The sequence below is a fragment of the Coturnix japonica genome, chromosome 10 (genome assembly GCF_054131305.1).
Source record: "Coturnix japonica strain WE chromosome 10, WE-NBRP24, whole genome shotgun sequence".
Taxonomy (NCBI): Eukaryota; Metazoa; Chordata; class Aves; order Galliformes; family Phasianidae; genus Coturnix; species Coturnix japonica.
Genome location: NC_140672.1, coordinates 24,946,120 through 24,964,044, shown reverse-complemented (window position 1 = coordinate 24,964,044; position 17,925 = coordinate 24,946,120).

Sequence of the window (17,925 nt, the reverse complement as noted above, 5' to 3'; positions counted from 1 at the left end):
TGCTCTTGCAGCTCAGAGAGCAAATGGTCCCCTGGGCTCCATCAGAAGAGGGGATGGCCAGCAGGGACAGGGAGGTGATTGATCTTCATGATCCTTGAGGTCCCTTCCAACCCGGGCCATTCTATGATTCTGTGATTACACATGCTGTCAGAAATAACGGCAGCTGTACAGAAGCTGGATATATTTTGGGACAGTTCTTGTAACCAGCTGATTTTAAGACCTTGCCCGAGTCGAGAGTCTAAATTGCATGTCAGAAGAAAGCTGGTAAAGTGGCTATTGCTCATTCTTTTTCATTTGCTGATTCTTTCATTCGGGTTCCTTTTCCAAAGGAGATTCTGGTGATGGAAGCAGTTGAAGAAAGAACCAAAGCAGCTCTTGCCAAGAGTGCTTGAAGTCCCTGTGGAGAGAAGCAAAGAACTTGGGCTTCCTCTGGCATACTCCCCACCATGTCTCAGGAAGGAGACAACTGCTGTTCCACTTTCTGCTCTGTGTGTGGAAAGGTACGTCTGGGTTTCTTCTGCTTGTTTTTTCTTTCTATTTCTGGCTTTGAAGGAGAAGGGGTGGAGCAAGGGGAGACACACTGGTCATTTGTTACCTCAAGAACAGGATGGATTCTGCATTGACTGTGAAAAACCTGGGCTAGTAGCGTGGGCATGTTTCAGGCTGGACTCTTCTTTTGCTGCTTGGTTTCCTTTTGGCTACAGGGAGACAGCTGTCTAAAGGTGTGTTTTCAGACCCACTCTCCAAAACCATGTTTCATTGTTGCAGGTGGTTCAGTGTGCTCTTGCAGTGCAGATGCTGTAGTTTGCTGTAGAATCTGAATGGTTTCTGTTCCTAGGGGAGGACTGGGAGGAGGTAGTGAGAAGAGAATTCAATGCCTTAGGTGTATCTTAGTGAGAAATGTTGGCATGAGATGATGAAAGTCTTGAGCTGTCAAAGGCCAGTGAGGCTCAGACTCCTTAACCTGCTGGAGCAGGGTGAAAGCAAGGAGTGGGCACTGCCGTCCCACAAGCTGCACTTGGTTCTGGTCTGCCAGGTCTGTGCTGGCCTGGATTTCTTCTGAGAAGTTTGTTGGAGCTGCTTGGAGTAGTGAAGGGTGGGGAAGAAGTGCTGCTCCAGAGCTATGAGACGTGCAGCTCCTTCTGAAGTGCTCCTGAGAAGGATGGAGCGCATTTGCTGCAGCTTTCTCTGCAGATGTGCTCCTCACCTTGAAATCCTCCTGGTTTGTCCTCAGCTCCTGACCACAGCTTGTGCTCTGTTTTGCAGGCTGATAACATGCGGAAGCCGCAGCTGGTGCGTGCTTTGTCATCTTTAAACGTACCAGCGATTGCGGCAGCCCATGTTATTAAGAGCCACGTTGCCCAGGGGCCAGATGAGCTCTCTCTGGAGGTAAGCAGTCCCAGGCGTTCCTTGTTGTCATGCATAGAGGAGGGCAGTCCTTTCTGCTTTGTTTTCCTACCAGATTTGCTGAATCTGGGATTGATGTTTCAATGTCTTGCAGGTCGGAGATCTGGTGAGCATTCTTGATATGAGGACATATCAACAGGCTGAGCCCCTGGTGGAGAGGCAAGCGTGGCTTTGAGGTAGGCACACGTTTTTGACTAGAGAGCACAACTTCAGTAGAGTTGGGAATCTCAGGTTGGAGCTGCTCTGCCTGCAACGGATGGCTGCTGGATGCAAACAGTTGCCCTGTGTCACTGTCAGTGGACCTTCCCTTTGGCTCTGGGCTCGGGCTAATGCTCACCTGTCTTTTTGTTCTAGTTACAGGTTGGGCTTTTCCCTGGTGAGTGCATGGAACTCATCAGCGGAAAAGTTCCCTATTCCCTCCTCAATTCATTGCCAAAGCCAGGTGCGTAATTTACATTTGACAACGCGAGTTAGTCAAATAGGGTCAGAACACTACTTTCAGTGGGTTTGTTTATGCCCAAGTTCAGCAAGCTTAGAAAGAGAACTGCATTAAGCTCCTTGGGCACCTCCAGGGATGGGGAAAATCCATTCTTGCGTGTCCTTGTTGGGAATGTTCTTCCCGTTGTTACATGCTCTGTCGAATGCGTTGCGCTCAGCTTCGTCCAACCGAGCCAGGCCTGAAATGAACTGGTTTCTTTGTTTTGTTGTGCAGAGCCAAAGAAATGGGGCAAGCTCATCAACCGCCTTCGTTCCCTGGTGAAGGCCAGCCCCGGGAGAGCAAAGCAGCCTGAGCCTCCGACATTCTCCGGATCCATGTCCTTGCTTGACATCGTTGAGAGGTATTTAGCCTTCAGGACTTGAGGGCTGAGCTGTAGGAATGGAAGCATCCTCTGCTGTTTGAAACAGAGGGCGTTTCTAAGCTGTGTTTCAGCAGAAAGCAGGCAATGCCCGGAACAGGCAACTTTTGGCCAGGGCTCGGTGCAGCTCTTCCATCACCCTGCACCACGTCTGACAGCATGCTCTGTTTTCTCTGCAGAATGAGCTCTCCCAGTAAGAGGGCAGAGTCTGCAGCTTGCAGTTGGTGTTCCTGCTTCTGCCTGGGCAAACCATCCCCTGTGGCCAAACGCCGACTGCAGAGCAGTGCCAGGGAGCCCTCTGAAGCTGAAGTCTTGGTCCTGGCAGGTAAGGGTGCAAATCCAGCTTACAAAACACTGCTTGTCAGCAACACAGGTAGAATTCATGCTTTCAGTGGGCTTGTACCTCCTTCTGGCATTCAAGTCCGTGCCTGACATCTTCAGTTGACACCTGTCTTTCCCAAATGAGTCTCTTGTCAACACAAGAGCTGGACCTGCACGTGGATCACTTTCAAGACAGTGACACTGTTGCTAGAAGCCTATTTGCTTCTGCCCACCACCACTACATAGCCAAATGGCAAGAATCTCCATGGTTCATCTTGCGAACGTTCGACACTAACTGCTGTACATCTACTCCTTCCTAGGTGACCCGAGCCCTTGTATATCCCCAAGACGCAGGGCATGTTACGATGACGCATCTTCCATCAATGAAGAGTTGTTACTAAGCACAGGATGCTGCAGTTCAGATGAAAGCCTTCCGTATAACATCAGCTATCAAGAGAAGAATGTCATCATCGTTGAAGCGCTCATTCATCCCGTCCATACTGAAGCTGCTGACCTGAGCCTGCCAGACTCCTCAGGCACCAGCCTGGACTCAATGTCTCTGCAGTGCAGCCCAGCCCAAGCACAGCCCGAGTGCCCCGACAGCAGCACCACCATGCAGGCTCAGATCAGCATCACCGAGGAGAAGCCGAGCATCTTGCAGGGGGGCACAGAATCAGGACACGAGTCCCAGGCTCTGGGCAACAGCATGGTCTCTGAGCAGCTCTCATGATTACAAGAGAGGATGAGTCCCATCTTTCCTCCAGACCTCACACCCCCTCCTTTCTCCTATTGAATAAAGGCACGCTCGTGCTCAATCAACGCCTTGACTGAATTCCGAGTTTTCATTCGCAGAGATTGGGATGAGTGCAAGAAACATCAAGGCAGCTCAGCTTACAACACTCTGGCTGTGGGGTTTGCGCGGCCGAGCTCTGGGTGTGTTCCCATTTTGCCTGACTTTGGGATGCCTGCAGCGAGAGCTCTGCTGCCGTTGTGTATGGCAGCAAATAGTCTCTAGCATCCTGGATGCTGCTCATGAAAACCTCAAGCTTCCCGGCTGTAGCTCTGTGATGCTTTTCAGGGCCTTTTGATGCTCTTCGATGCCGTAGCTGCTCCCTAACACCTCTGTCCTCCCGCCGTGTCCATTCCTGGCTCCCACCTGTGAGCTGTCCCTGCAGATCATCTCCAGCCCTGCCATCATCGTGCTGCGGCAGGAGGAGCTCGCCCTGACCAACATCAGGCAGTGCTGCCTGCCTCTCACACTCTCTAGACCAAGTGTAACTACGCTGTCGTGGAGACAGATGCTTTCTGTCACATCCTCCATCCCCGCAGACATTTACTGGTAGGTGGCTCTTGCAGAAGAAGATTCAAGCAGCAGAACCTTTTGCTAAGCTACAGCACACGAATGCTACAAAAGCAGGAACAACCCACAAGATCTGGGTCTGTTTGTCCTACACAGGCATGCACTAACTGCGTTTGATAGTACCCCCCATCCTTGATTTCCTTCCCTGCTTCTTGTCTGATGGTGCTGCTGAGCCAGGAACAAGCTGCCCAGTGTGGCAGAGCATGGTGCAGAGCTGTGCTGGGACCTCCTCCCCTTCCTCTGCTACAGATCAGTGCCCCACACGTGCCATCGGGATGCTCTGGCACGGGATGTGCCTCCAACCCAAAGCTCCTTCCCACCTCCCAGGGAAAAACAAAGCAACCCAAGCATCTCCAGCAAAGCTGCCCAGCAGACAGCAGGGAATGCAAACAGCTTCTGGCTGTTCCCCTGCACTCCTGTCCTAAGTAAGAGACCCTATGAGGACTGGCTGGGAAATCAGTGCATGACACATGTGAGTGTGCACAGGATTGTGCAAAGCAGTGGGGTTCCATGAGTTTGTGTGTGTGTATCTCTGCTGTTATGAAAGCATGGGAAGACTTACTGAGTCCCAGATAATTACTTATCCTCAAATGATTTTTCCTGGCCAAATTTACAGCCTCTCACAGGTAATCGAGACCAACAGGCTGTTGTTGCACAATCAACAGGCACAATCTCGATGATCAGCTGAGGAAAATAAAGCATCATGCCAAGGGTACTAGATAAGTGAGCAGCTTGAGATCTGCACATTTATGTGATGCTCATGGTGTTAGACAATATTTGCCTAGAGAGGTCACATTGAATGAAAGCAAACTCTAAGATGAATGAAAATATGCACAGGAGAAGAAGCCTCTGAGGCTTCTGAAGTGTTATGACCAGAAGACATGAACTCTGTTAAAGCAAACGTTTCTCTCTATTTTTTGTGTTATTCCAGGCAGGCCTTGATTACCGCCTGTACACATGTTGAGGAAGCCCAGCTTATGCAGCACCAGGGCTAATCCAGGGCAAAGTGTCTATTGGCTCAGAGGGATGTAGAGCGGTGTTTGTTTTCCCCTCTTTCCCTTCCCTCTCCACAGAGCATTTCAAGGCAGTGGAGCTCAGGTAGGCTCTCTTGGTTTCCCTTCTGAATTCTGCTAGGTTGCATCGCTTGGTAGCTCTCAGAAGCTGTCAGTGGCCACAGACTAGAAAAGTGCAATTGGTCTCAGTTCACACAGCTGGCTGGTTTGTGTCAGGCTAATCCTGAACTGCCTCAAGCGACTGCTTTGGGGCTCTACAAAACAGCAACTTCAGAGATATCTTTCTATTACTAAGTTTTTGAAAGAGCAATTTGCTCTGTTAATTATCCATCATTTCTGTGCAGTCTGTTTTGTCAGACTTGTCTTTAGCTTCCAAGTTGTATGTGAAGACTTGTTTGCACTGTAATGCACAATGTACTAAAAATTGAGAGATGTAAATGCAAAGAGTTTTTCCAGCTTTGATTTCATGTCTGGAATTTTGGAACCCACTACTTGCAGTTGTTAATCTGTCCAAACTGGTTTGGTTTGGAATGCCCTCATCCTTCTTGAATCGCTGTTAAAAGCGGAGCAATTCCTACAAGTGCCATGGCCCCACTGTTGTTCTAATTCTTGTTTCTTTGTTTTCCACACGCTGCTTTTCAAGCCTCCTTTTTCTTTACAGTCAAAGTGAGAATTGCACTGTGAGGTGTCTGAACCTTGTTGTGCCTCTACATAAAGAGAACCGAACAGCAGCAAAGCCTGACAGGTGACTGTGCTGACAGCTCTCGTAGCCAGCAACACGTAACTGTGCTAAATCCCTTGTGACGGCTTTGATTTCATTTTTGCCAGTGAAATCCTTGTAAAAGGAACTGCAGCAGTGTGATGAGCTAAGGTGAAGATGCTGGTTTTAGTAGTGCTCTAAGCTGAGTGGAAGGGCAATTGAATGAGGGTTATATGCTTTCTCTGGGACGATAAGGTTTTATTTCCTGAGGGAAAGAGCCAGCTTTTCATGGGCTATATGTGGGCTTTGGCAAGGGCAGACAATCCAGTCTGTCAGGAAGCCATTTGAGGTGCTTCAGGTTTGTAAGCCTGTCTTTTAGTTTTTCAGGCGGATATTTGGAGCGTGGGTGTACTGCTGTATGCTTTGCTGTGTGGGTTTTTCCTTTGGATGATGACAATATGATGGCACTCTACAGGAGGATACCAGTGGGTATCAGTGGTGCTAGAATACACTGAGAAGGGAAATAGCTGAGCTTGACAAGAGGCCTTGCTTTTCGGATGGCAGAACATGCTGAGCTGTGGGTAGAAAGGCCACAGCACAGTCTGCTGAATATTGTCCCTGTTTTTGCTGCTTTGTCTACCAGTATTTTGTGGATTTGGTTCTACACTTGGTTGGCCTATGTGGCACTGTAGCCTAATTCTGTACCATGATAGCATACAGAATTTAAGGAGAAGTATTTTCTTGCCAATGGGCTGGATTTTTTGTATCTGGTTCTTCAACTGGCTGCTCCCTATACTATCTGTAGTAAAAATAGAGACACATCATTTGATTTCCCAGAAATGAATGTTCCTAAATGCCAGCTCTTCTCATGTCTACAAAGATCAAAGTTCTGCATTTGCTATTAGAATTTCCTCTTCCAGAATCAGGAGGAAATGTAGGACCCCACAGATTGCCTTCAGAATCCAACAGTTAGTTCTGTTTCCTTTCGGAGTGCATAACAACCTGAGCAAATGAATTGAATGACGTGGCTTTTTAGTCTGGTACAAACTCTGCTGTACACTGAAACTTGGTCCATTTGTAAGCAGGACTTTGTCCATCTCTGCAGGACAGCAGAAAACCCTTTGTGCTAATCATGATGCCAAGAAGCATAATGCGACAAATGGCAGATGATCCAACTGCTTCAGGTGTTCATTTCCTTAAAACTGCGAATAGTTTTGGACTGAGAGTTTGTAAGCAGAACAGAGCTCTTAAAGCTGTCAGAGACTATTTCTGCACTGTTCAATTCTATCTGCATAACATACATAGGATCTCAGAACTGCGTTGCTTGAATTGGTGGAACTTGCTGAAGTGAACTGGGATGAGCAAGTTTTAGAACTTAGTCAGAGTGCTGTAAAAAATGGATAATGTCATGAGTATTAAGGTACAGGATTGCTATTTCTGCACTGAATTTGTTTTTATTTTACATGGCTGTGATCTGAAAGTTGCTTGAAACGCAGGCGCTGTTGTGTAACTGAATTTCACACATGATAGGTCCTGAAATATCCTGGAATCAAAAACTCTGACTTGTTTTAAGTCTGCTGCTTGAGTATAATCAGGGTCATAGTGTCTGTGTGCAGTGTTTCTTTCCCTGTAATGCTCCACATCATTTCATTTTGGGAATATTGAAGGAAATGGACTATGTGCCATAACTATTGTTAGAACAAAGTATGTCTGGTGTGATCTTATGCATAGGTTCTGTAACTGCTCTTCACAGCTCAGGTGTTTGACCTTCTTTTTGGTGAAGTGATGAAATACCGCTGGTTTCTATTTGTGCTTCTAGGCACCTTGAAGCTCTTAGGAATAGAACAATTGTCTCCAGTTCTTTTCAGTGATATCAGTAACAGCTCGAGTGTTGCTGCCCACTAGGTAGACCCAAAGAAGCAGATTACAGTGAAACAACACACGAGCTGGACCTGAATGAGGATCACTTTCAAGACAGTGGCTCTGTTGCTTGAAGCCTATTTGCTTCTTCCTGCCGCCACTCTATTACCAAGTATCAACAAGCTCTTTCATGATTCAACTTGCAAACGTTTGACACTAAACCTTGTGTTTCTATGCCTTCCTAGGTGATTCGAGCCCTTGTCAACCCCAAAGATCCAAACCAAGTAGTGATGTGCAGTGTGTTTCCATCAATGGAGAGTTCTTATTAAGCACGAATCGCTGCAATTCGGATGACAGCCTTCCACATGGTAACAGTGATGGACACGAGCGGCTCATCCACGTTCATGCTCTCATATCTCCTGGCTCTGCTGAAGCTCCTGACCTGAGCCTGCCAGACACCACAGTCACCTGCCTGGATTGTGACCCAGCGCCTTTGCAGTGCTGCCCATCCCAAGCACAGCCCGAGTGCCCCAACAGCAGCACCACCATGCAGGAGCAGGTCAGCATCAGTGAGGTGAAGCTGAGCATCTTAGATGGGGACTTAGAGTCAGGCTGCCAGTCCCAGGCACCAGGCAGCAGCACAAGCTCTGAGCCACTCTCATCTTGACAAGAGGAGTCCCATCTTCACCCTTGACCTCTCAAGCCGTCTTGTCTTTTATTGAATAAAGTCACTCTCATGCTCAGTCATCGCCTCGACTGCATTCTGAGTCTTCAATCACAGGGATTGGGATGAATGCAACAAACAGCAAGGCAGCTCAGCTTGCAATGCTATGGCTGTGGGGTTCGTGCAGGCAGAGCTCTGGGTTCCCATTTTGCCTGGCTTTGGGATGTCTGCAGCAAGATCTCTACCATTTTGTATGGCAGCAAATAATCTCTAGCATCCAGGTTGCTGCTCATGATAATCCCAGTCTTCCTGGCTGTTGCTTTGTGATACCTTTCAAAGCCTTTTGATACTCTCTGATGCCTTGGCTGCTCCCTAACACCTCTGTCCTCCTGCCATGTTGACTCACGTCTCCCACTTTTAAGCTGGCTTTGCAGATCATCTCCAGCCCTGTCATCATCACGCTGCAGCAGGAGGTGCTCACCTGGCCCAATGTCTGGCAGTACTGCTTGTTCTGCAGATGAGCAGCTGCCTCCTCATCTCTTCAGCTACAGTAGTTTTTCTCAGGGCAGTTAGATGCAGTCATGCTCCTCTGGATTTGGTGTGTTAAATCCATGCTGCATGGCAGCAGTCAGTGCAATACAAAGGTGTTCTGTGTGCCACAGCATTTCTCCAGGGGCTGCCAAAGGTAGAAGCACAACACAGCACCATACTTCTGACAGTAATGTCTGTGAGTGTTAGACATGTGAGCACTGCATCATCCCCAGCGTGTCAGTGCTTTTCCACACCAACCTGACTCTCACACTCTGCACTGAATGTAACTCTGCTCTTGTGGAGACAAATGCTTTCTGTCACATCCTCCATCCCTGCAACCATTTGCCGGTAGGCAGCTCTTGCAGAAGAATCAAGCAGCAGAACCTTTTGCTCACCCTACAGCATGCAAATGCTATGAAAGCAGAAATAACCTGGCGTGCTCTGGGTCTGCAAGGCTGCACAGATGGGAGAGGTAGATTGTGTTTTTGCAGTGGAAGTTTCCAGTATTTTCAGTACATAGTGTAGGCCCTAACTGAATGTATAACCCTCTTGTAAAACAGCTGTATAAGTAGTTTTTCCACCAAGAAAGTTGCTGAACAGAGTTATGTTCAGACTGGGGGCGTTCTGACATGGGGAGAATTGAGACAAGCACAAGATAAATACACAGGGTGGGTAGAGCCCAGCACAGGACAGAATGAATGTACTGACTTTTGGAAACATTGCCCTTCTCTGTCCGCAGAAAAGTACAAGGCAGACCTAAAAACAAGAGGTTGGTAATTGACCTTCTATGGAAATGAATCCTAGCCACAGTCTCGAGGAGTCTGTGAGCCTGAGATGCTCAACCAATGAGAGCCATGAGAGCATCACCTGCAGTGGGTTTAGGGCACAGAACAGAATTGATTTCACTGACTGGTGTGCAATTTCTCCCTTGCCAACAGGGGATGTGCGTGCAGTATTACAATAATGAATAAGCACTGCTGCTATCGCTGCCATCTTTGCCTAACTAGAAATCTTTGACTTTGAGAGTTTCTCACACAAGGGGAGAGAGTAAGAAAGTAAAAAGGCACAGAAAACCAAGGGAAACTGCTCTTCTTTATCTTTTCTATAAAAATTGATACGATGCTGTTGTGCATTTATTTTTTAAATTTTATTTTTAATTTTTTGCCAGTGTCAGTTAGATTGTTTTAAAATATCTACACACCAAAATCTGACTACCAAGCAAATGTAATGGAAATGAAATGAAGGTGAATTAGCGGGAAGCACAAGGCCATATTATATTAGGCTCTAGCAAATTTACAGGCAGTCACTGCACGAAGAGGTAGATCTGAGTTGCACATTATATGATTCCCACAAAGATTAATGAAATCTGAAGCTTTCAATTTTTTTTTTTATTATTCTTTTTTCATTTCATTTTTAAACACCTGACCCAGACCCCAACCCTCACAGGAGCTGTAAAGATAACAGCATTAACCCGCAATGTAACTCTAATCCTAACCCTTACCCTGATTCTAAAATCGTCTCTAACTCCAAATGTAACAACAAAAATGTTGCTAGAAGTTTGTAGCAAAAGGAACCTTAACCCTGATCATAATCCAAAAAAAAATAAATCATTATGGTAACAATAATCTTTACCTTAAGAGTAATATTAATCGGAGCCCAGATGATGCCTGCATCCAATCAGAAGCATGCTTTGCATTATTTAAGAGTTGTATTTTTTCCAATGAACTCTCTCTATTATCACGTTTATAAAGTAACAGAGTCTGTTCTTTTTCTCCTGACACTGTGCCTTACTCCTGACATCCCCTGAAGATGACCCAGATAGGGCACCATCAAAGTAATGCTAATAGTAATGTCAATCCTAAGGGTATCTCTAGCCTCAGTGTTAATGGGACGCTAACAACAATCCCAACAGCCTTAAACATTCTGGTGGTGTGAAAGAGGTGCTGCCTTGCACATGCTGGGCATTCCCATTGCCTGTTAAATGCAGGCGGCAGCGTAGAAACAGGATGCCCGTGGTCAGAATGCCCTGTGGCAGATCCTGGCACCGGAGAACTGACCGGAGAACCATGAGAGAACTGACAACAAATCACTCGACATCAGAACCGACCCAGTGGTTATTTACAAGCCTTGGGTGACCCAGACAGGATCTCAGAGTGGTGAATGTAGGTACAGAAGTTGTTACTACTCTGTTTTCTTCTAAAAGCTGCTCAGCTGCTTTGCGTTTCAGACCATCCCTGGCTTCACTGTGTGCATCTGTCCAATTGATACCAGGTGTTTTTTCATCTCGGAAGTTGGGGGGGGCGGGGGAGAGGGGAAACAGACATCAATTCAATTACTCATTTATTTATTGACAGACATTCACGTTTGCTACGTTTGGAGAAGATTTATTTGTTTGCTGTGGTTTGATTTTTTCTTTTTTTCTTTTCCCACTCCTCCTCCCCCCCGCCCCCCTTTTTTTTTTTAATCCATCTTTGTGTTCTTCCCCTATAATCAAAAGAAAACGGATCCCCAGGGTCTGTCCCGCAGACGTTCTTTCCGTGGTCTCTGCTGCCACCTGCTGGCCAATACACGGAACTGCCACTGTTGGGCGTTTGGTGCCGCAGGAAGCACAACGCAGATCTGAGTTCTGACCGGTCTACGCAGCAAATCCGCCAATCTTTATTGTGATAAGCCCTCCACATGGCATTGCGCATGCACTCGAACATGCAGCAGGCATAGATTTCTCCTAACTCCTTGAGGAGCAGGCAAGCAAAACAACTGAGCGCACCACTGCTTGTGATTGGGCCACCCCCATCATAGAGATGTGTGTTAGATCTTTTACCCACCCCTGGACTGGCCTAGTTGTTTAACGATAACCTCTGAAATCTGAGTTACTGGATCTACCACCTGTAGTGTATAATAGGTAGCCAATAAATGCTTTTCAACTGTGATGTATCTTTATTCTGCTCCATGCCAAACCTGTGACCAAAACCTCATAGGGGTTCACAAAGAACTCTGGCTCTGCCAGAGCCCCCATCCAGACCCTTCTTGAGTTACATTCACATCTAGTTTGGCTGAAAAGGTTGGACTATAAATACTCAGTGCTTGGGCCTGTTTAACAGATATTTTTTCCTGATTATGCTGTCCATCGATCTTTTTAAACTGAACTCCTGCTCTAATCTGGTCTTTAAACATTTGTTGTCTCAAGACCCTAATGGGTCCAGACTGGATTACCTTAGGGGCTGGACGCCTAAGTCATGGCAGCAGATGGTTCTCTGACCTTTCCACCACCATTCAGAGCCTGCATCTGGCCATAGGCACTCTTGTCTCCCCATCAATTGGGCAGCCTGTTGTATTACAGCACCTGAGGGCCACTGGGGGGTTCAGTATGGATAACATAGACCCATACTGATGTAAAGGTGATGGCTGTAGGATGAGATCCCTCGTTCCTGATGAAAAATTTATTGACTGGGCTCTCAAAATCATCTTCATAGATTGCCTCTTTCATGCCTAATTCTCTAATATAATTTTGTTAGTCCTTCATAGAGGACCACAGGCTGATATTTAATGGTATGTCATTCTTATTTGGCCATGTTATATGACACACAGCCATAAATCATTCACTGATCAAATGGCTATCCTCATTATGTTGGACAGAGCATACAGTCTTTGCCTGAGGGCAGGGTGAGTAGTAATGGATGTCAGTTTTGAAATTTCCAGTCCATTCACCACAGCGCTTTCTGCCTCCATGTCCCATAACCAGAGCAGCTATGCTGGCATGCTCTCTTGGTTTCTGTCTAAACCACTGTACTATATCCAACAGTTCAGCTGCTGTATTATGGGCAGCAGGGTTTGGGGGGTTGGACACTGGTCAGGGCACTCCCACCAGCCTATCCTGCATTTATTTTTTTTTTTTTCATTTTTTGGTTACAATCAGTCAGATCTCAAATAGATCTAGTCCAAAGGGAACCTCAAAATCTGACCTTTTAGTGCCTTCATTTACAGAGTCCATTTTATACAGATTCCCTTGTACAGGGTCCCCATGGTCTTCCAGTGAGATGTCCCTGATCTTCCATAGGAGAATGATTGAATTAGGTTTTTTCCCCATCAAAACTGCCACCTGTCTTTCCAGTTTTTCAACACTATCATTCAATAGCTGATTTGCATCAGCCTGAGCCTCTTCAGAAATGGCCAGACACGGACAAAGTGAAAGACTGTGTTGTCTGTCCACTCATATGTACTTTCTGCTTGTATGTAAGAAGACGGGAGTTTGTATTCTGTAGATTAGTAAGATTGTCCTGAGGAGAGGTGTACATTCCACCCGACCAATGAGTGTCAACCCATTTATGTAATACTATGTACTGCTTGTGAGGAAGTGTGTGAGGGAGGTGGTTCAGTCAGTGCTGGTTCTGTGGCACAGTGTTTATAACTGAAGAATACAGACTGTATTAAGGGAGTTTATGTGAACTGAAGAACAGTATTGTTTGACAAACTGTTTTGATGGTACAAGAAAGTGTAATTGTTAATGATATATGGAAGTGTACTTGAGGGAATGTGGAAGTGTATGTGAGCATAGAAATAGAGGAAGCATTTACAGAGGAAAAAGGATTAAAGTGAGTTTACTTGCACTGACATGAGAGCAACACCCTGCACCGCTGCCCTGTGAGCTGTGCAGAGCAGAGCAGAGACACAGTCCCCGTGTATCATGTAGTGTTATTCTGCTTACCAAATGAATGAGTTCACTACAGAAGAGGCAAATCTTCCCCTCTGCTCCATCTGTGGCATTCTCTGGAGTTCAAGGCATTGCAAAGCTATGGCACATCTACTTTCTTTCAATGATGACACCTTAGTGTGCTCTGGGCTCTCATTTCAATTGCATCTATAGAAGTCTAGGGTCATGCCAGCTGACAGGAAGCTAGCAAATGTTGTCTCATTGTAAGGAAGAGCAAGAAAGATGACATGGGCAATTATGGACCTGTCAGTCTCACTCCAGTGCCTGGTAAAATTATGGAGAAAATGATGGTGGGAGTTATGGAAAAACAGCTGAAGGACAATTCTGTCATTGGTCGCAGCCAACACAAGTTTGTGAGGCAAAGGTCCTGTTTAATTTAAGCTCATTTTGTGACACAGTTATCCGTTTAGTTGACCAAGGGAAGCCAGTTGATGTAATCCTTGAGGATTTCAGTGGAGATTTTGACACTGTTTCTCACAACAACCTTCTGGACAGAATGTTCTGCATATGGCTAGACAGAAACACAATGTGGTGGGTGAGCAGTTGGCCAGTAGGTCAGTCCCAAAGGATTATAGTCAGTGGGTTCCATCAGGCTTGTAGATGGTCACTGTCGGGGTCCCCAGGGTTCCATTTGGGGGCCACTTTCCTTTCATGTTTATGCAGATGACTTGAATGCAGGACTAGAAGATGTTCTGAGCAAGTTTGCTGATAAGACCAGATGAGGAGGTGCTGTTGCCTCCACTGAGGGTGGAGAGGACTTGCAGAGAGATGTGGACAAGTCAGAGAAGTGGGTATCAGTTGGTACTAAGCACCAAGTGCATAAAGTATAACAAGAACAAGTGCCTGATTGTGCACCTGGGTAGGGGCAATGCTGGACATACACACTGACTGGATATGGGACACTGGAGAGGAGTCTGACTGGAAAGGATTGGGGTGCTGGTCAGAATCACACTGAATGTGAGTCAGCAGTGTGCCAAGGCAGCCAGGAAAGACAACAGTCCCCTGGAGTGCATGAAGCAACTTATTGCCAGCTGGGTGAGGGAAAGGATCATCCCTCTCTGCTCTGCATTGCTACTGCCTCACTAGCAGCACTAGGTGCACTTCTGGGCACCACAGAACATAAGGGACATTAAACTCTGGGAGAATGTGCAAAGGAGGGCACTGGAACTCAGAGATTTGAAGTTCAGAGTTTCACAGGGATTGACTGCTTGTTCAGACTGGGCCCTTCTCACATCCCTTCTCACATCCTGCAATGAAACATAGGTCTCATATGGGACATGAACCTCACAGCGTCCTTGCACCACATGTAGAGCCTGGGATCTTCTGTCCCCATGTCTTTCATTTAACATCATACAGACCTCCAACCCATTGCCCCAGGAAATGCCAGGAGCCAACATGAGATACAGGATCTCTCTACCACTGGTCTTGTAATCAGGGCTTGACCTGTCTGCTTCGTAAGGCAAAGGAGAGGTTTCTTAGCATGCCAGTGCCTTTGCCTGCCTGTAGTCATATCTTCCAGTTATCTTCTCTAACAAGTCCCTTGGGAAGCTTGCTTGGTAATGGCCCTCACTGGGCCCATTAATACTCCAAGAAACTTCACTGTTACTTCTGACTTTGTCTTGTTGAGCACTTTGTGCAAACTTCTCTCTGCACTGGAGGCTGACGAACTCAGCATCAAATGCACCCTGGGACCATTATAACCTAAAGAATCTCCTGTGCCTTATGCCATCTTGTTATCTTCTTCAGGTTATCAGAACTTGTTCAGCAAAAAGGAGGGATATCTGGAGAGAGCTTAAAGAGAAAGAATCCATTATAAATTTATTGTCTCTTTATTTATAGCTGGGTTTAAAGCAGCACTGTGCAACTGATACGAATCCACGATGTCCCAATGAGTTCTGTACTGTTACTGTGTTGACAAATGTCCTTCTCAACCTCCCCACCCAATTTCTGCTCACAATGGACCTATGGGACTTGCATCACTTTTCTTCACATCACTCTTCTCCTCTGCATTCATCCGCTCAGTGTTAAAACTGCTTTGCACCAACTCCCACTGGCTTTCCTCAGAGAACCATCTGCACATGGAAAAGGAAAGATTTCTCTTTTTTATCTGGCCAGCAAACGGAGGGAAAGGTGATGCAATTGAATGAACAGTAAAACAGCGATCAACTGCATGCCATGTTCAAGCTGCATCTATTGAAGTTTGTCTTTCATATGGAATACTTTTAAAAGAAATGATTTATACTGAGGTAGGATAGGATAGATTGAATCACAGTGAAGGAGTTGACAACAGAGGCCATCAGACTCTGAGAGATGGAGCAAATTCCAGTAATCTCCCTGGGATAGATCAGCCACGTAGTTGAGAGGTATCAACTTAAAACTGAACAGGACATGTGAGTATTTCACACATTGAGAATGTTTAACACATTCTCATTTATTTATATCTTTGTCTTCAACTCATATTTTTAACTTTTACTGACATTAATGAACATCTTTTAGACATTGTGCTTTAAAAAATTAAAAAGAAAGACAATAAGAAAAAGAAGTAAAAGAAGGAAAAGAAAAAAGAAGATAAAGAAAAATTAATAAAAAGTAAAAGAAACAGAAAAAAAAAGAAAAAGAGAAAGGAAGAGGAAAAGGAAAAAGAAAGAGAAAGAGAAAAAGAAAAGGAAAAAGAAAAAGAAAAAGAAAGGGAAAAATAGAAAGAGAAAGAGAGAAAGAAAGAGAAAAAGAAAAGATAGGAAGGGATAGATAGAATTATGGTGAAGGATTTGACAACACAGTCAATCAAGCGTGCCTGTGCTGCTTGTGTGCTGCTGAGCACATTAAGTGTGCTGCTGAGCCATATGTTGGGTTCAACAACCACTGTCATTTCGGTGCCTGATGTGAGACTCCAAGGGTAGAGTTAACAGCACAACTGTCCAGAGTGAGATAACTCAGGGCTTTGTGAGAGTTGGAAAAGTGCAGGCCATGATGCTAATTGTTTCCCTATTTGTGGAGCTTGTTGAGTCTTCTCATGAAGCTTCACTGCACAGCTCCTTACTTGGTGCTTGGTTGCGGGATTAGGGTATTTATTTTGCTATGCTGTTTGACCTCAGTTTGTACCACGATAAAATTGGCAGCTGACAAAGTGAAGTTTTGTGCACATTCAGCTCTGCGGTCATCTTTGGGTTTTGGAAGTAACATTGTCCATATGATTAGGAATTACACAATTTACATTGTCTCCTCTGTGAGTCCGGGGGTGTACTGGATATTGTGTTGAGGGACATGGTTTAGTGGGAGCTATGGGTAATAGGTGAATGGTTGGACTGGATGATCTTTTAGGCCTTTTTCAATCTTGGTGATTCTATGATTCTAGGATTGAGGTTAAACAATTATTCAGGAATATCACTGAGAGATCTGCTCCAAGGTGAGAAGGCTCTGCATGGCAGAGGGTGTGGGACAGTCTGGGCAGCTGCCATGAGCGGTGGGCACCCCCAGGGCTTTGGAACTTCACCTCCGAGCAACTGCAGGATCCTGAGAAACTGGTAGAATATTGGGGGCAGGTCTGCTGTGGCACTGGTAACCCCCAAGAGGCACAAATGACTGCAGTGTGCCAGATCCAGAGAGCTGGATCTGCTGACAGTGCTGCAGCCTCTGCAACTCCTGGCACAGACCATGCAGCAGCTCCAAGGTTTTGCTACACGTCTTGCAGTTGCTCCAAGCTCTGGGACAGATCCCGCTGTCACTCCATCTCTCATAATGAGCTCTGCAGTCACTCCTGCTACGGGTCCTGTAGCTGTTCCAAGTATGGTAATAAGAAAATGCTACAAATTCCTCCCAAGGGAGGAAGTACAGCCCTGCGGTGGCTCCAACCCCTCCAATGAGCCCAGTGGCTGCTCCAACATAGTCACAGGTCCTGTGGTGGTTTCAGCTCTGGCAATGAACTCTGAGGTCACTTCAACTCCTGCAACAGCCCAACAGCCACTTCAGCTCCTACAGTGAACCCTGTGGCTGTTAAAACGCCTGCAACTAGTCCTGGACTTGCAAACAGATGCACATAGGGATTAGTTCATATATGTTTGCAACTGCATATGTTGTATATGTGTGAAAATACACTAAATATATTATATATGTATAAATACATTTGTCATAATTATTATCCTTTTCTTTTTCTCTTTGTCTCAACCCATAAACCTTAAACCACAACACTGCCCTGAGACGCTTACGGATCTCCTTGGGACTATTCAATCTGATCTGGTCACACAGTGAAGAGCACCTGAAGATCTCAAGGTTTTCTCAGGGAGCAGCTTCTGAGGTATATTCCTTACACCAGCTTTGGAAGAGGCCTCCCTCCAGTTCTCTGGTCCTGCACTAAAGGGGCCCTCTTGTTATGGCAGTGCCAGCAAGGAGACCAGCTCTGACACAGCCGTTTGTATTGCCGGCCATTGACTGCAGCCCTGGATTGCTGCTGTAGAGACAACAGGACGGTCGTGAGACACACAAGACCATCAGGACTGCACAA